We start from the raw sequence: 15,175 nt of genomic DNA, 5'->3' as shown, positions 1-15,175 counted from the left end.
AGCTAGTTGATTTGACAGCTAAGGCTCGGCTGAGATATTTTGTTGTAATTATTGTTCAGTGCTGCCCTCTCCAGATAAATAGGGGGAAGCAATACTTCACAAAGGTTCAAAATCCTAAAGAAAGAACTACATGTTATATTCAAGACTATATTACTTTATGATATGCATCTTTCAGAATATTAAGGAAATGGTGGTGATTCCCACTTCGAGTACTATAATATGTTATCCCTCTATTAAATTCCATTATGTTCGTGTTTCTTCTTTGAATTCATGTAATCGTAGCTACTAGAAATGCTCTATATGTTCTTACATATTCATTTGTATTGACTCATTAATGCATGTGCCTGTATGGATCTTTGATATTATATCTTTAAAATTGCACTATGAATCATCGCCCCCAACCTCTTTCATCCATTATGTTTACCTTTAACTCAGGTAAGTGTAGAATTTTGCAGGTTTTAAGCTCTATGTGATAAGTGTAGAATTCTTGACGCTTCAAGCTCTATGTGATGAGTTACTCCTCCTCCTTATCCTCTCCCATTTCTCTGTCAAAGCTTATTAAACTGTAGGTCCTTGAGCTACTCGACCTCCACTAGTTTATGCATATATATATGTCATTTGTATATGTGAAGATGTACTACCAGAAATACATGGCTTACGCCTTTGGATGAATGAACCAACCCATGTTGTTTTTTATATATTTTGAATACAGATACACAAAAATATATGTGATGTCTCCAGTTTCCCGAGAATCATATGAGACACACAAAATCTAGATGTTCTAGGTACTGGTCTTGTACGTAATCCGAGGTTGTCTCTAGAAGCGATAACATCTTCTGGCACCGTTGCCAAGGAACGTATTGACGGATTTTTCCCCTGGGATACAACAAGTTGAGCACTCTTTGTGTAGGTGTGAAAAGACGTTCTGATTGCATCTGCATCACCTTAGCGACTCCAAAAATCCCATTATCATTTATCATCCTAACTTTTAGAAAGCCTCACACTCACTTAGATACCTCTTAGTAGAAAACCCCATCTGTATCTGACCCAAAGAAATTAATTTTTAGGAGAGTCTGGAAGGAGAAAACTCCTACTACCTATGCTACTGTCTCATCATTCTTTGAAGCCTCTTCATCTAGCTCCCAACCCGCTGTCATTCACTTCCCATAATTTACTCCAAAGATCCTTACATACCCTACTCTCATTCTAGCCACTCCAACCACTATGGTTTTGGCCCAAGTTCCTCCAGCAAATATCAACCCCTCTCCATTATTTCAGATGGTTGTTTTGGGTTTTTTACTTAATAAATATGCCCCTCTCTATTTACCTCAACCTCTAAGTGCTTTGCCTCAGGACTACCTAAAGCTTCTGCCTAGGTTCAATGGGGAGGATGGAAACACTGCACAAAAACACATTGAAACTTTCTGTGCTTTTGCTGAGAATCTAAATGTAGAACAACTGGATGTAGTCTTAAGACTATTTGTATAATCCCTTGATGGAGGAGCCAAAAAATGGTTTAAAGCCCTACCTGATGCCTCCATCACTACATGGGAGGAACTCGAAAACTATTTCACACAAAAGTGGGTTGAAAAGAGAAATCATGATTCTGTCCTCACAAAGTTCAATGCTATAAGGAAGAAGCCAGAAGATGATATTTCAGAATTCATAAAAAGGTTCAATAAGTAGTATAATAACCTGCCTGGTGAGATAAAGCCTCCTCAAGTTGTTTCTCGCATAGTATTCGTGGGAGCCTTTGAATCTGACTTTGGTTTTACCCTAAGAGAAAGGAAGTCTCACACTTTGGATCAACTCCAAGTTGATGTTCTTGAGGTAGAATCAAATTTCACCTCGACAGGGAAGTCAAGAGGTAAGGATAAACCTACTGAGAAGAAAAGGGGGAAAGAAGAAACATCCTCCTCTGGTCAAGCTAAAGAATCACCATATCTAAAGTGGGAGGAAATGGATAAATTCATCAAGATTTTATCGCATAAGGTGGTGAAGCTTGAGCTGGAAAATAAGAGTCTCCCGAAACCAAACGCTCAAGGTAACAACCGAGGTTATAACCCACATTACAGAAGGAAAAACTTGATTAGATCCCTCATCCTCTATATTTAGAAGATGATCCCTATGAACAATCATCAAATACACATGAGATGCAGGGAAACTTGTATTCCTGTTTCTCTGAAGAAGAACATGAAAATATGGCTCACCAGGAGACAAGTCATGATAGAGAAGAAACAACAAATGAGGAGGACATAGGTGACTATTGTAAACAGTTTGCGGATTTCATGCAAGCACAAATACACTGAAGGTATGATCTAAGATCTTCATGAAAGAGGTCGAGGGAACTAGCACAGCAAGAGGGAATTGCTCCCCAAGATATTCCCCCAGTGCCAGATAAAGGGAAAGGTAAGTTGAATCCTAATGCATCCAAGGTAAAATTCCCCTCAAACAAGGAATGCAATAGCTCTGAAGTACACACAAAAAAGAAGGCACGTGTTCTTATAAAAGCTACCATCGATAAGGAAAGAGAAGCGGAACTAGGAGGTGTAGAAAAAATCCAACCTGCATTCAATCTTCAGAAGGAACTTGAAAAGGTAAAGATCCTTGTTCCTCTAATTGAACTTCTAAAGCAACCCACTTATAAATCCCAAGTCTCTTAGTTCATGCTTCCATCCACCTCAGTACCAACCCATGACTGTTTAAACCTTCAAGAAGAAAGACCAATGGTTTTTTTTGGGCCTCATGTTGAAGAACTTGATCCTTCCACTGCACCCTTCTATGTGACCCTGGTAATTCATGACCTCTTATTGCATAATTGCATGTTGGACTCTGAAGCCTCACATAACCTCATGCCCTTAGCCGTGATGGAACAACTTGGCTTGCAGATCACCAGGGCTTACAAGGACCTATACTCCTTTGACTCTAAGAGGGTCAAATGCTTGGGAATGATAAAATATCTAGTGGTAAACTTGGCTCAAATCCCTGTGAAGAGCGTAGTGATGGAAATTGTAGTGGTAGATATTCCCCCTCGATTTGGAATGCTCCTATACAGGTCTTGGGGTTCCAAGGTGGGGGGCCATATCGAATTAGATCTAACTTATGCCCTTATTCCCACTTTTGGAGGTGAAGAAAGGAGGTTGTACAAAGAGTCTAAATTTGTAAAAAATGTGACCCAACTGAAGGTTCTAAAACTTTCCTAGTGTATGGAAAAGAAAGCGACCTCTCCTGCTTGTTCCTAGAAGAAGATGAGACCATCTTAGAAGGAACACTGACAAATCTAACAATTCAGTTAAAACACCAGCACGCAGAAAAAAACGAAGTGTGGAAATTATACCTTGATGGAGCAAATTCCAAAGAGGGAAATGGAGTAGGAGTATTGTTGGTATCTCCTGAGGTCAACTTGATACCCCTCTCATTCAAGCTAGAGTTTGAGGCAACCAACAATGTGGTAGAGTACGAGGCATTGATCCTTGGGCTACAAACAACAGGGAATATGAATATTGAATGCTTAACTGTGCATGGAGACTCCGAGCTAATTGTAAAGCAAATCAGAAATAAATGCCAAGCTAAACACCCCAAATTGAGGACTTATCGAAATGAAGTTTGTGATTTGGTAGATAACTTCTTCCTAGCCTTTAATATCTAATTTCTGCCTAGAGAAGGGAACTGAATGGCTGATTCCCTTTCTGTAACAGCAAGAAATTTCAAAACCACTCAAAATCCACTTCTTAGGTATGAGGTTGAGGTTAGATACAGACCCTCTATACCTGATAATGTCAAGCACTGGCAAGTGTTTGAGGACGATGAGCATATCAAATGATTTATAGAAGTAGTTAGGGAGTTCGCTAACTCAACTTTGATCAAGGAGAGGAAAAAGAGGTAAATCAAGAACCCACTTCATGGGCTAGTCCCATTGGAAAGATTATTTAATAAGGATGATGTAGCCTCCAAACCAATGGCTCCAGAGATGGATGAACAAGTAGAATATTTCAATATTGGCTCAGAGGATGAACCCCAGATGGTCAGGCTATCAAAAGGAATCCCTTCGCAATATAAACAAAGGTATCTAAATCTCTTCAAAATCTATAAGGATTTTTTCACTTGGTCTTATGAGGACTTAAAATAATTTGATACTAACATCATACAACATAAGATTACTTTAAAGGGTGGAATAAAACCATGTGAGTAGAAGCTCAAGTAGATTAATCCACTCTTACTCCCTTCCATTGAAAAAGAAGCGAGGAAGCTTCTATATGCTAAAATCATAGTGTCTTTAATGTATCTAGAGTGGGTGGCCAACTTAGTCCCAATATGGAAAACGAATGGAGAAATAAGGTAATGTGTAGATTTTCAGAACCTTAATAGGGCATCGTTAAAAGACAACTACCCGCTGCCTAATATGGATTACATATTGCAAAAGGTGGTCCGTTTAGTCAGAATGTCCATGATGGATGGGTTCTCTGGTTACAACCAAGTGGCAGTCCACCTTGATGATCAGAAGAAGACTACTTTCACCACCCCGTGGGGAACATTCATGTACGTTCGCATGCCTTTCGGCCTTATTAATGTAGGGGCCACGTTTCTGCGAGCTATGGATATATATTTTGTAGGGGAGCAAGCCAAGTTCATAGTGGTATATTTGGATGATATCACATTCTTTCTAATACCTATGAAGAACACATCCTCCACTTGAATCTCACCTTTGAGAAATGCAGGAGATATGGTCTTTCTTTGAATCCTAAGAAATCTCAGTTTGCCTTGAGTGAGGGGAAGCTACTAGGACACATATCCCCCTACATATCTCTGAGTGGAAATCGATCCTATGTGAGTCAAAACTATCAGTCATATCCCTCTACCAAGAAATAAGAAAGAGGTCCAAGCCTTTTTGGGGAGAATCAATTTCTTGAGGAGGTTCATACCCAACTATGCAGAAATAGTAAAGGGTATTACAAATATGATAAAAAAGGAAAATGAAGTCAAGTGGAGCCCTGGCCCCCAAAATTCTTTTACTATAATTAAAGAATATTTGGCTAAAGCGTTGGTACTAGTCAACCCTGACTACTCTGCGCATTTCTATATCTTTTCTTTTGGTTCTCTGCATACTATTGCCACAATTCTACTACAAAAGAATAAATATGGTTATGAACAGTCCATCGCCTTCTTCAGCCAAGTCCTGAGGGATGCTAAGTTGAAATATAACATCTTGGAGAAGAAATCCTATGCTCTAGTGAAGGCTTTGAAGGCATTTTGAATGTACGTGCTACAATCAGAAATCATATAATTTTTCCCAACGACATCAGTCAAGGACATCCTTGTGCAAGAAGACAGTGAAGGAAAAAGGGGTAGGTGGATAGAAAAGATACATGAATATAAGTTAGACATAAATCCTACTAAGATCATAAAAGGCCAGGGGTTTGCCAAGGTTTTATCATAATCTAATTGCCAAGATTTAGAGATAAACTTGATAACAGAGGAAGGTAAAATAGAGGTTCAACAGAACGGGATTAAAACATCAAAGCAAAATATCTATGCTAAATATGAGGGATCACCCTGGTATAAGAATATCATCCATTATCTCTTATTCTTGAGGTGCCCACTAGGGCTAGAAAACTCCAAATACATAACTTTGAGACTGCAAGCTCAAAAGTATATCATATTCAATGGTCAAATCTAATGGAAAGACCTAATGGGATTTTTTTTGTTATGTTTGGTAGAAGGTGAAACTCATAAAGTGATTGAGGAATTTATGAAGGTCATTACAGCTGGAAGACCACAACTCACAAAATCCTCAAGATAAGATTCTACTGGCCTACACTGTTTGAAAATGTTCATTCCCAGGTCAGGTCATGTTAGAAGTGCCAAGTGTTTGCTGAGAGACAAAAACTTTCTCCTCTCCCCCGATTCTAGTACATGTGGAAGAACCCTTGAGATAGTGGGGACTAGAGTTCATAGGAGAAATAAACCCACCTTCCAGTGGCCAACATAAGTGGATATTAACAACCACAAATTATTTCACCAAGTGGGTAGAGGTTGTCCCAGCCATAAATGCTACTAACTTAGTGGTAATTAATTTTATGGAGGAAAACATATTATCGCATTTTGGTTGCCCTATCAAAATCATCACTGGCAATGCTCAAGTATTCAAATCTACAAAATTCATCGACTTCTGTCAGAAATTCAATATTATCATCAGGCACTCCACTACCTACTATCCTCAACATAACATCTTGGGTGAGTCCTCAAACAAAACTATGGCAAGAGTGTTGAAGAAGACCATCACCGAGAATCAGAGGAACCGGGACTCCCAATTGAAGTTTTCCCTCTAGGCTAACCAAGTAACTCCTAAACGATCCATTGGAAAATTGCCTTTCAAGCTAGTATATGGTAAGGTTACAATATTTCCAATCCAATTAGCAATGCCAGTTGCGAAGTTACTACAAGAAGCTAAGGAAGAGCCAAGTGCCTTAACACGAAGGATAAACCAACTAGCCAAACTTCAAGAAATTAGAGAACATGTGGGGGTTAAATTGGCAAATTACCAATAGAATATGAAATCCCTATTTGATAAGAAGGCCAAGGATCGACCTCTTCAATCAAGAGATTTAGTTCTTTGATGGGACGTTCGACAGGAAGAAAAGGAAAACACGTAAAATTCAATCCACTTTGGTTCGGCCCTTTCAAAATTTTAGAAGAAAAAGGAAATAATACCTACCTTCTGGAACATCTGGATGGTGAATTGTTGGAGTTTCCAATAAATGGTCAGTTCCTCAAACTCTATTTCCAAAATTATAGGTACCTGTCTTGCACCCATTGTAACTACCAATGTGTGCATTGTAATTATTATATGAAATTTCCAGTTTCTGTTGAAAATTCCACTTTCACAAAATTATCATTTGTTTAGAAAATACTCCATGCCAAAAGGAGAAGTTCACAGTCTGTAGGTTCTCGACGTATTGCAATCCAATGCCCCATCCCCAGGTGGAGCCAATGTTGTCACCTTCTGAAAACAGAGTTCCAGTTGTACAAAGAGGAAAAATAATAGAGATGAGGAAGAACAAGTCCAGTTTAAATTGTTTTGGATAAATTCTCATATTCTCTTAAAACCATTTCTTTCACAAACCTCATTTTTTCCTTTGTTTTTTAAACTATAGCTGCAGTGACCCATTTTTAACTCTAGTTGAAATCCCTTTGTATACCCAACTCTGGCCATGTTTCCCATTCCCCTTTGAAATTTTTTAAAACATTCAGAAATCATGTCGAAACCCTTTTAAGCGTCAGGACCCACAAACCATAATCGCTATTGACCCCTTCCCTTTTTGTGATACATATCCGCCCATCTCTCGTTTTCAACTTTTACGATTGTGATATCGCATATTGCAAAGCTTCCCCACTAATTTCCATATCAAAGTCCTGTCACCACTCCTTCTCGCCTATTGCGATAAAATCCCTCCTCTGTCGATATCGCATATTGCAAAGTTTCCCCGCCAATTTCCATATCCAAGTACTGTCACCACTCTTTTTCACTATTTGTGATAATTCCTTCCCTCGCTGATTGTGATATCACAATCGGGGATCACACAAGTCAAAGTCCCTACTCCGTTGGAGTCCCTTCCAACTTGCAATTGCGATGTACGAGAACCCTCATGGATGTGATATTTTATGTGATACATTCTATAAACCGTCATGTCTGGAATATCAGAAATCACCATAAATCAGTGTTAAAGTCCATTATACCTTTTTGATGGTGATATGCGAGTCTTGATTCCGGATGAAATATTTTATGTATCATACTTTATTGAAGTTTTGTGTTTGGAAAATCGACAAGCACTATGAAATGTGGTTTAGGGCCCTCTCCTATATTGTGATTACAATACCAATAGGCCTGGATCAACGACCTAGATTGAATCAGTCCGGATCAACGACCATTAAAACATCTATTTCGCTTCCGCTCAGTGGGACGATGAGGGTATTTTTCAGCATATATCCAGCAGCACGATCATCAAACAGAGAAAACAGAGGTAATACTATGTAATGGCCGATTACGATATCCTGGATGGGCCCAATCCTGAATATCAGCGATTGAAATTATCAAGGGGAGGCACCAAAGGCGAGCATCAGAAATCACTGATATGCGGGATTCTGTTTAACAAAGGGCCGAGCCTCACAGACACGAGCCCAAAGGTCCTAGCACCCAAGGACTAAAAGCTTGGTCATAGCCCCTCGGTCACATGAAGCAAAAGGGGATAAAGTAGATCAAAATGTCCTGTCCCATAAGGACCTTTAATGGAAAACCCTGATGCGATAACTCTGCGATGAAGTAATGCAAAACTTTAAAGGTGTGGTGGGTCGACAGCTAAGGCATTTAAGAAAGGAGATGCAACATTCAAAATCGGCATGGGTTGACCCAGAAAGGACCCTTGTGACATGAAACTAGGGTTGACGAATACAGAGTAAATGAAGACATGGAAGCTCAGGAGGACTTGATGATCTAGCATGGTGCTCCACGTAGAGGGAAGACGAAGTACCGCCCAGGTGACCTCTGCTTTTGTACTGTGGCATTAAACTGATAGTTGACTGCTCCCAGTTTTTAAGAATGAATGATTCGAGCCGTAAAGACAGAAGTGACATGAATCGGCTAGGTAGCACAGGAGGCCAGACTGTGGGCAAGTAACAACCTGAAGCAAAGGTGATCACAGGGATGGGCATGGAGATATTTTATTGGCTTTTTCATCTACTTGGTTGACTTGTTTTGTTATCCTTTAATGTGTCACCATTTATTGAAGAAATTAATTTTTGTAGTCATTTTTGGGCCACAGAGCCATCCCAGGCCGACACAGCTAGTTGATTTGACAGCTGAGGCTCAATTGAGATATTTTGTTGTAATTATTGTTCAATTCTCCCCTCTCTAGATAAATAGGGGGAAGCAACACTTCACAAAGGTTTAGAATCCTAAAGAAAGAACTACATGTTATATTCAAGACTGTATGACTTTATGATATGCATATTTCAGAATATTAAGGAAATGGTGGTGATTCGCCCTTTGAGTACTATAGTATGTTATCCCTCTATTAAATTCCATTATGTTCATCTTTCCTCTCTAAATTCATGTAATCGTAGCTTCTAGAAATGCTTTATATGTTCTTACCAATTCATTTGTATTGACTTGTTAATGCATGTGCCTGTATGAATCTTTGATATTATATATTTAAAATTGCACTCCATGAATCATCACACCCATCCTCTTTCATCCATTATGTATACCTTTAACTCATATAAGTGTAGAATTCTGGAGGCTTCAAGCTCTATGCGATAAGTGTAGAATTTTTTATGCTTCAAGCTCTATGTGATGAGTTACTCCTTCTCCTTATCCTCTCCCATTGCTTGTCAAATCTTATTAAACTGTAGGTCCTTGAACTACTCGACCTTCACTAGTTTATGCATATATTTTTGTGATTTGTATATGTGAAGTACTATAAATACATGGCTTACGCCTTTAGATGAGTGAACCAACCCATGTTGTTTATTATATATTTTGAATATATATATACAAAAATATATGTGATGTCTCAAGTTTCTCGAGAATCATATGAGACACAAAATCTAGATGTTCCAGGAACTGGTCTTGTAAGCAATCTAAGGCTGTCTCTCGAAGTGACAATAGGCTCCACAAAGTATACCACCCATTTCCAAAAAAAAGCTATCTATGATCGACGCCCAAAAAAACTCAAAACAAAGAATACCAAGAAGCAAAAAAGGCTTTTGAAGTAAGGCTATGGGCGGCAGTGAAATGCACACAACCTTATAGTGGATGAACAAATGGGGCAACTAGTTCAAAAGTTTGGCTTTTCCCTTATTACAAGAGAAAAAAATTAGGGCATGTAGGAAGAGTTCGATGGCATTTACTTGGAATAGGGAAAAATGAACAAATATTTTTATGTTCAAGTGTACCTTAAATAGAGAAAACATCTGCATCAAAGAAATATAATGAACTTGAAAAGTTGAGACATGTTTCTAAAGGTTTAATTCAAACCAATAACAATCCTATTGGATTGATAGTTAGTGGTCTAGTATGTTCTTCTCAACATCATTGTTTTGTTTCCCACCTTGAAAACTATGGGATGTAAAAGGGAGAGGAAATCTGGATGCATCTATTGGGCAGTTTTTTATTTTGCAAATGGCATAGCTTTCAATGTTTGCAAATCTCCTTAATGGAAGGAGATGGTGAGAGATCTAGTTAATAATGCCCCTAAAGGTTACAAAACTCCTAGTTATGAAAATATGAGGACAACAATGTTTTTCTGAAGAGAGGGCTTGAATTAAAGCTAGACTTCATGATATTAAAGACAATTGGAAAAAATATGGGGTATCCATTATTTGAGATGGTTGGAAAAATATCAACCATCATCCTCTTGTTAATATTTTGGTTGATATCCCAAAAGGAGTTATGTTCTTAAAATTTCATGATACTATAGGGAAGACAAAAGATGGTCCATATATAATGATCTTTTCAAAGAGGTAATAGAGGAAGTTGGGAGAGAAAATGTGGTCTAAATTGTTACTGATAGTGCCTCAAACAATGTGCTTGTTGGGAGTTTGATTAAAGATGAAAGCCTAACAATTTTCTCGACTCCTTGTTTTGTGAAATGTATTAGATTGCTCCTTAAAGATATTAATAACATTGCATTGGTTGGAAACACTATAACTGAGGGAAATGTGTTACGATTTTTGATTAATAATCATGCATTATCCATAACAATTTATAGGAAATATTCCAATCTCCAGCTTCTTCAATGTGTTGAAAATCCGAATCTAGATTTTCATTTGCATTCATTATATTACAATGTCTCACCAAAGTGTGTCAATCTCTAAGGGAGATGGTGGTATCACGAGATTGGTAGAGGTGGAAGGATTATCATTTTGGGGTTGGTCCCCGAATTGAGGAAATTATTATTGCTAGTTCTTCAGAATATTTATGGAGGAGAGTTGGGGATAATGTTACACTCAATACACCTATTGTTACCTTCATCACACCTATTGCAACAAACAATTTCTTGGTCTAGATCAAAACAAAAACATAAGATTGATTTCGCTGCTAGGTATCATCACACTGAGATTTCAACCTCCTACATTCCTTGTTTCAACAATTCTCCCAATTCTGCTGCTTGGCTACAATTTCTTCATTCTACTCCAAATCCTCTGGCTCTATTCTAAATATTTGTGTCCCAATTTCCTTATCCAATATTTGTGTTCTTGAAAAAGTAACTAGTTGTCAATCATTCATTCAAAAACAAACAAATAAATTCATTACCTCACATTTGAATCCTCTAGCTCTCCATCTTCTTTCTATGTTCTTGTTTTATTTCCTTGCTTGAGATCCTTCTTAGGCTTCTTTTCCTGGACTAAAATATATCATTTTTCCACCAACTACCCTCAATTATTTCTCTCTTTGGTTTTCTTCTCCTCCACGAGCAATTTCTTCAATTTCTTCTCCTGTTGGTTACAATTATCTTGTAACAAAATTAGTTTATTAACTTCCTCAATCCCAAAAATCATTGTTGTGCTTTCATACCACATGACATAAGGGTAGCTTTCCGTGGGATCTTAAATCTATAAACAAGCTCTATTTAATTAAATATTTTTCTCAACTTATTGTTACAAGAAATTAATGTTCCTATAATTTTGAATAGAAAACATTTATGTAGGACTCTCAAATCCTTCTCTATGGGTTCAACCTGACTTAGTAATTCAATGCATTGAACAATCAAAAATCCTGGCATATAAAATCTCTACTATGTTCCTACACTTGAATACTACAGGCCCACATCCACAATTTAGAGCTATGCATACTATTCACTATGTATCTGATTACAAACTAGGTGTATAAATATATTAATCTCCCTAGGAGCTAAGAAAAATCCATATATTGAATTTACTATACGTTAAGGATATCAACCATAAACTTTAAGATTGGCACAATCCATGACCAATCCTAAGTTGGGTGTATTTGTGATCATTAATTTGTACAATCCTCCACCAGATTGTTATTTATCACAATTTTCTATAAATTATATGGACTCTGAGAATCAATCAAAAATTTAAGAATTCCCTTATACCTACAACTTAGTAAAAAACACCATAGTGTTTTCTTCTGTATCGATCAACCAAAAAAAGTATTCAATACGGAAGCAATATTCTACTATGTGAGAGTTGTTTCCCTCAATACCTCATAGTTTGATCTCGAAATGGATCTCATCTCCCAAAGGAATTGAATCTCATTTGCAACAATTTCAATATTGTCACAGATCAATGCCAAAATTCAACTTTCACATGGACTGATAAATTAAAACACCAATTTTTCAAACCCTCTTACCTTCTTTTGTAGCGGCTATAACCACCCTCCAAAATTTTGCCTTAGCTTTGTTTTGGAGCCTCAATTTTGTCTTGCACTGTCAAGAACACAAGCTTCAGTGGCTTTCTAGCAGATTGTCATCCTGTGCATGATATCTTGTTGCATCCCCCTTATAGGCTGCTTCTATGGACTTGGTCCAGTTGCAAGCTGAGCAGCTCCCTTAAGAAATTGCGCAATTATTCCTTTCAAGTTTCAATGGAAAAACTGCACAATTTGTCTCAACAAGACTGCTTAGCCCAGAAATTGTGCAATCCCTTTGGGTAGCCAACCTAGCTCCCTCCCAGAAATAGGCAATTTTTCCCATCAATCAAGCAGGTTGTTGCATGTGCCTTTAGGTTCACCGGTTCCCTTCGGGATCGAGAAAAACTGATTTGCATGTATGGACTGCTTCTCCTAGGGTAGCATGCAAAGGCATCCCTTGATTCAGGGATCTATTTTTAGCAGCTGGAGGTTACATGCAAGGATCATTTCAGAAACCTCCCACTAAGTGTCGCTTTTCCTAGATTTGTGGCATGCACATCACAACCTCGATTTATCGAAACTCATCAACCGGATGCTGCAGAGCTCATTCCTCGCATCGACCTTGCAACTCTGACATCCCACATTGCATCTAGGAGTCATCGGCACATTTAGCTCAATTGTTTTGGGGTAAGCTCGATTTTCATGTCTCATGCTGCATTTCTGTCGCTTTTTGTGTTTCGCTTTGTGTGAGTGTTGTCTGCTTGATTTCAGTGAGCGCTTGCTATCATTTTGATGTATGTTAGCTTGTAGAAACACCATTTCATTTTTCGTTCGCATCTCACTATTTTCGCATGCATGACACTATTTTTCCATGAACGGGCATCGTTGTGGCAACCCACTTCACACACATGCATGCTTTCTCATTTTCTAAATCCTGCACTTGCTATTTGCATGTATGATCATTCACTTTTGTTTTCACTCATCTCGTCATGCATTTAGACTTCTCATGTTTTCAGTCGCCCATCGGTCGGTCTAGGTTGCCTTGGCCCGTACCATGCCTTGCCCTGCTAACAATGCGCATTTCTGGAAGCAAAGGCTCTAAATTCCCTCCAAAATTTGTGAAATTATAGCCCAACACTCACCTCCAGGCTTGCATTTCCCAAGTCTTGAAGGCAGTGTCTCGTTGGCCCCAAAAACTACGTAATGCATTTTGCTAGTTGCATGTTACTACTAACTGAAATTGCGCATTCCGTAGTTTCAGTCCTCAGCAGGCCAGGCTGGACTGTACATTACACAATTCCAGCAGTCAGTCAGCCTCCATATAGCCTGGACTGTGCCTTGTGCAATTTTGGCGGTCAGTCTCCCGACTTCCCAGCGGAAATTGCGCAACCTTCATGATCAATCACAAAGGTATGTTGCAAGTTAGTACTCAAGTTTGTTTTGGTTTCCGACTGACAGATTTCTTGCCATGAGTGTTGATATGTCTCGAGGAATCACAGGTGTTTTTCTATCTCTCAGCAGCACAAGTACAATCTCCTTCAGAAGAGGAGAGTCAAAGGACACCGTTGAGAGCACAATGGGGTTTGCAGCCAAGCAAGTTTCCATGAGCTTGCCTACCTATGAAGACATAAAATTATTCGTAGACAAGGACATTAAGATAATATGGTAGTAGCATTACAACAAGCAGCACCATCAGCAGTAGCAGAAGGCAGCACACCTGCATGAAATGAATGCAAGAGGAAGGTTGTTGACAACACAAAGGCAGAACAAAGTTGCAAGCTCAAGCAGATCCACTTGTGATTAAAGAAACTTTGGAGACTAAGGCTATGAGGTGACAGCGTGACATGAATATCATGCGAAGGTAGAGAATGAAATAGAGAAGGAGTTGCATGTGCTGAAGCAACAACTTAAGGAAGAACAGGAGCCGCATAGACGAGAGAATGAGTTGTAGCAGGAATAGGTACAGTAGGGGGTGAAACATGCACAAACAGATGAACCTGCACCCGTACAAGTCATAGATCCATTCCAGTAGCTGGCACAAAGAAAACAAGGTGAGCAGTGTTGTTGATCACATGCAAGGGAATTTAGTAGCACGCATATCATTGTGCACATGCATGCAATCCCACCCATTTGGCACACTCACCGAGGTGAAGACAAGAAGCAAGTCCAACTAGAGTTGAACATGTATTTTTATAAGTTGATGCGCATGGCCACCAGCACATACTTGGAGAGAAGCATAGACACTATGCATCAAGATGTTGTCACAGGGATCGCACCCAGGACGACCATGCACATGCTATCAGACGAGTTGGACAGAGGAGCCATATTAGTGAACTCAGATGCAATGAAGGCAAGAGTTCGCTTCAGCAAGATATCACCATTGAGCGCACATACACCATCACAGACAACAAAAATTGGTATCATTTCACCACCTTTGATCATCACAAGGATGTCAAAGAGTTGGTCTCACCACAACAGTCCGAGTGTTAGTGATGTCTTGCATGGATTTCTCAAGAAATTTTGTCTCACATGGCCACATGTGCATTGTAATGTAACGTCTTGTCAAGTGGAAGTTCAAGTGTCGATAGTTGAATGTAATAGTCATAGAGTAGTTGAAGAGTCATGAGGATAGATGAATACTCTCAAAGGGGAATGTCAAGGGTCACCCCACCCTTTGCTATAAATAGTCCCTCATAACTCATTGTATAGGCTTTTGGTCAACCAAGCTTCCGATAGGACTATCTTAGAGAGAGCTTGGATAGTATTGTAATGAGCCTTGGCTTCTCCACTATGCAAAGCTAG

Source organism: Pinus tabuliformis, chromosome J (assembly GCF_031772625.1).
Source record: "Pinus tabuliformis cultivar Carrire ecotype Pingquan chromosome J, CPIR1, whole genome shotgun sequence".
In the NCBI taxonomy this organism is placed as follows: domain Eukaryota; kingdom Viridiplantae; phylum Streptophyta; class Pinopsida; order Pinales; family Pinaceae; genus Pinus; species Pinus tabuliformis.
The sequence above is the reverse complement of the archived record's forward strand: the minus strand, read 5'-3'. Positions refer to the sequence as shown.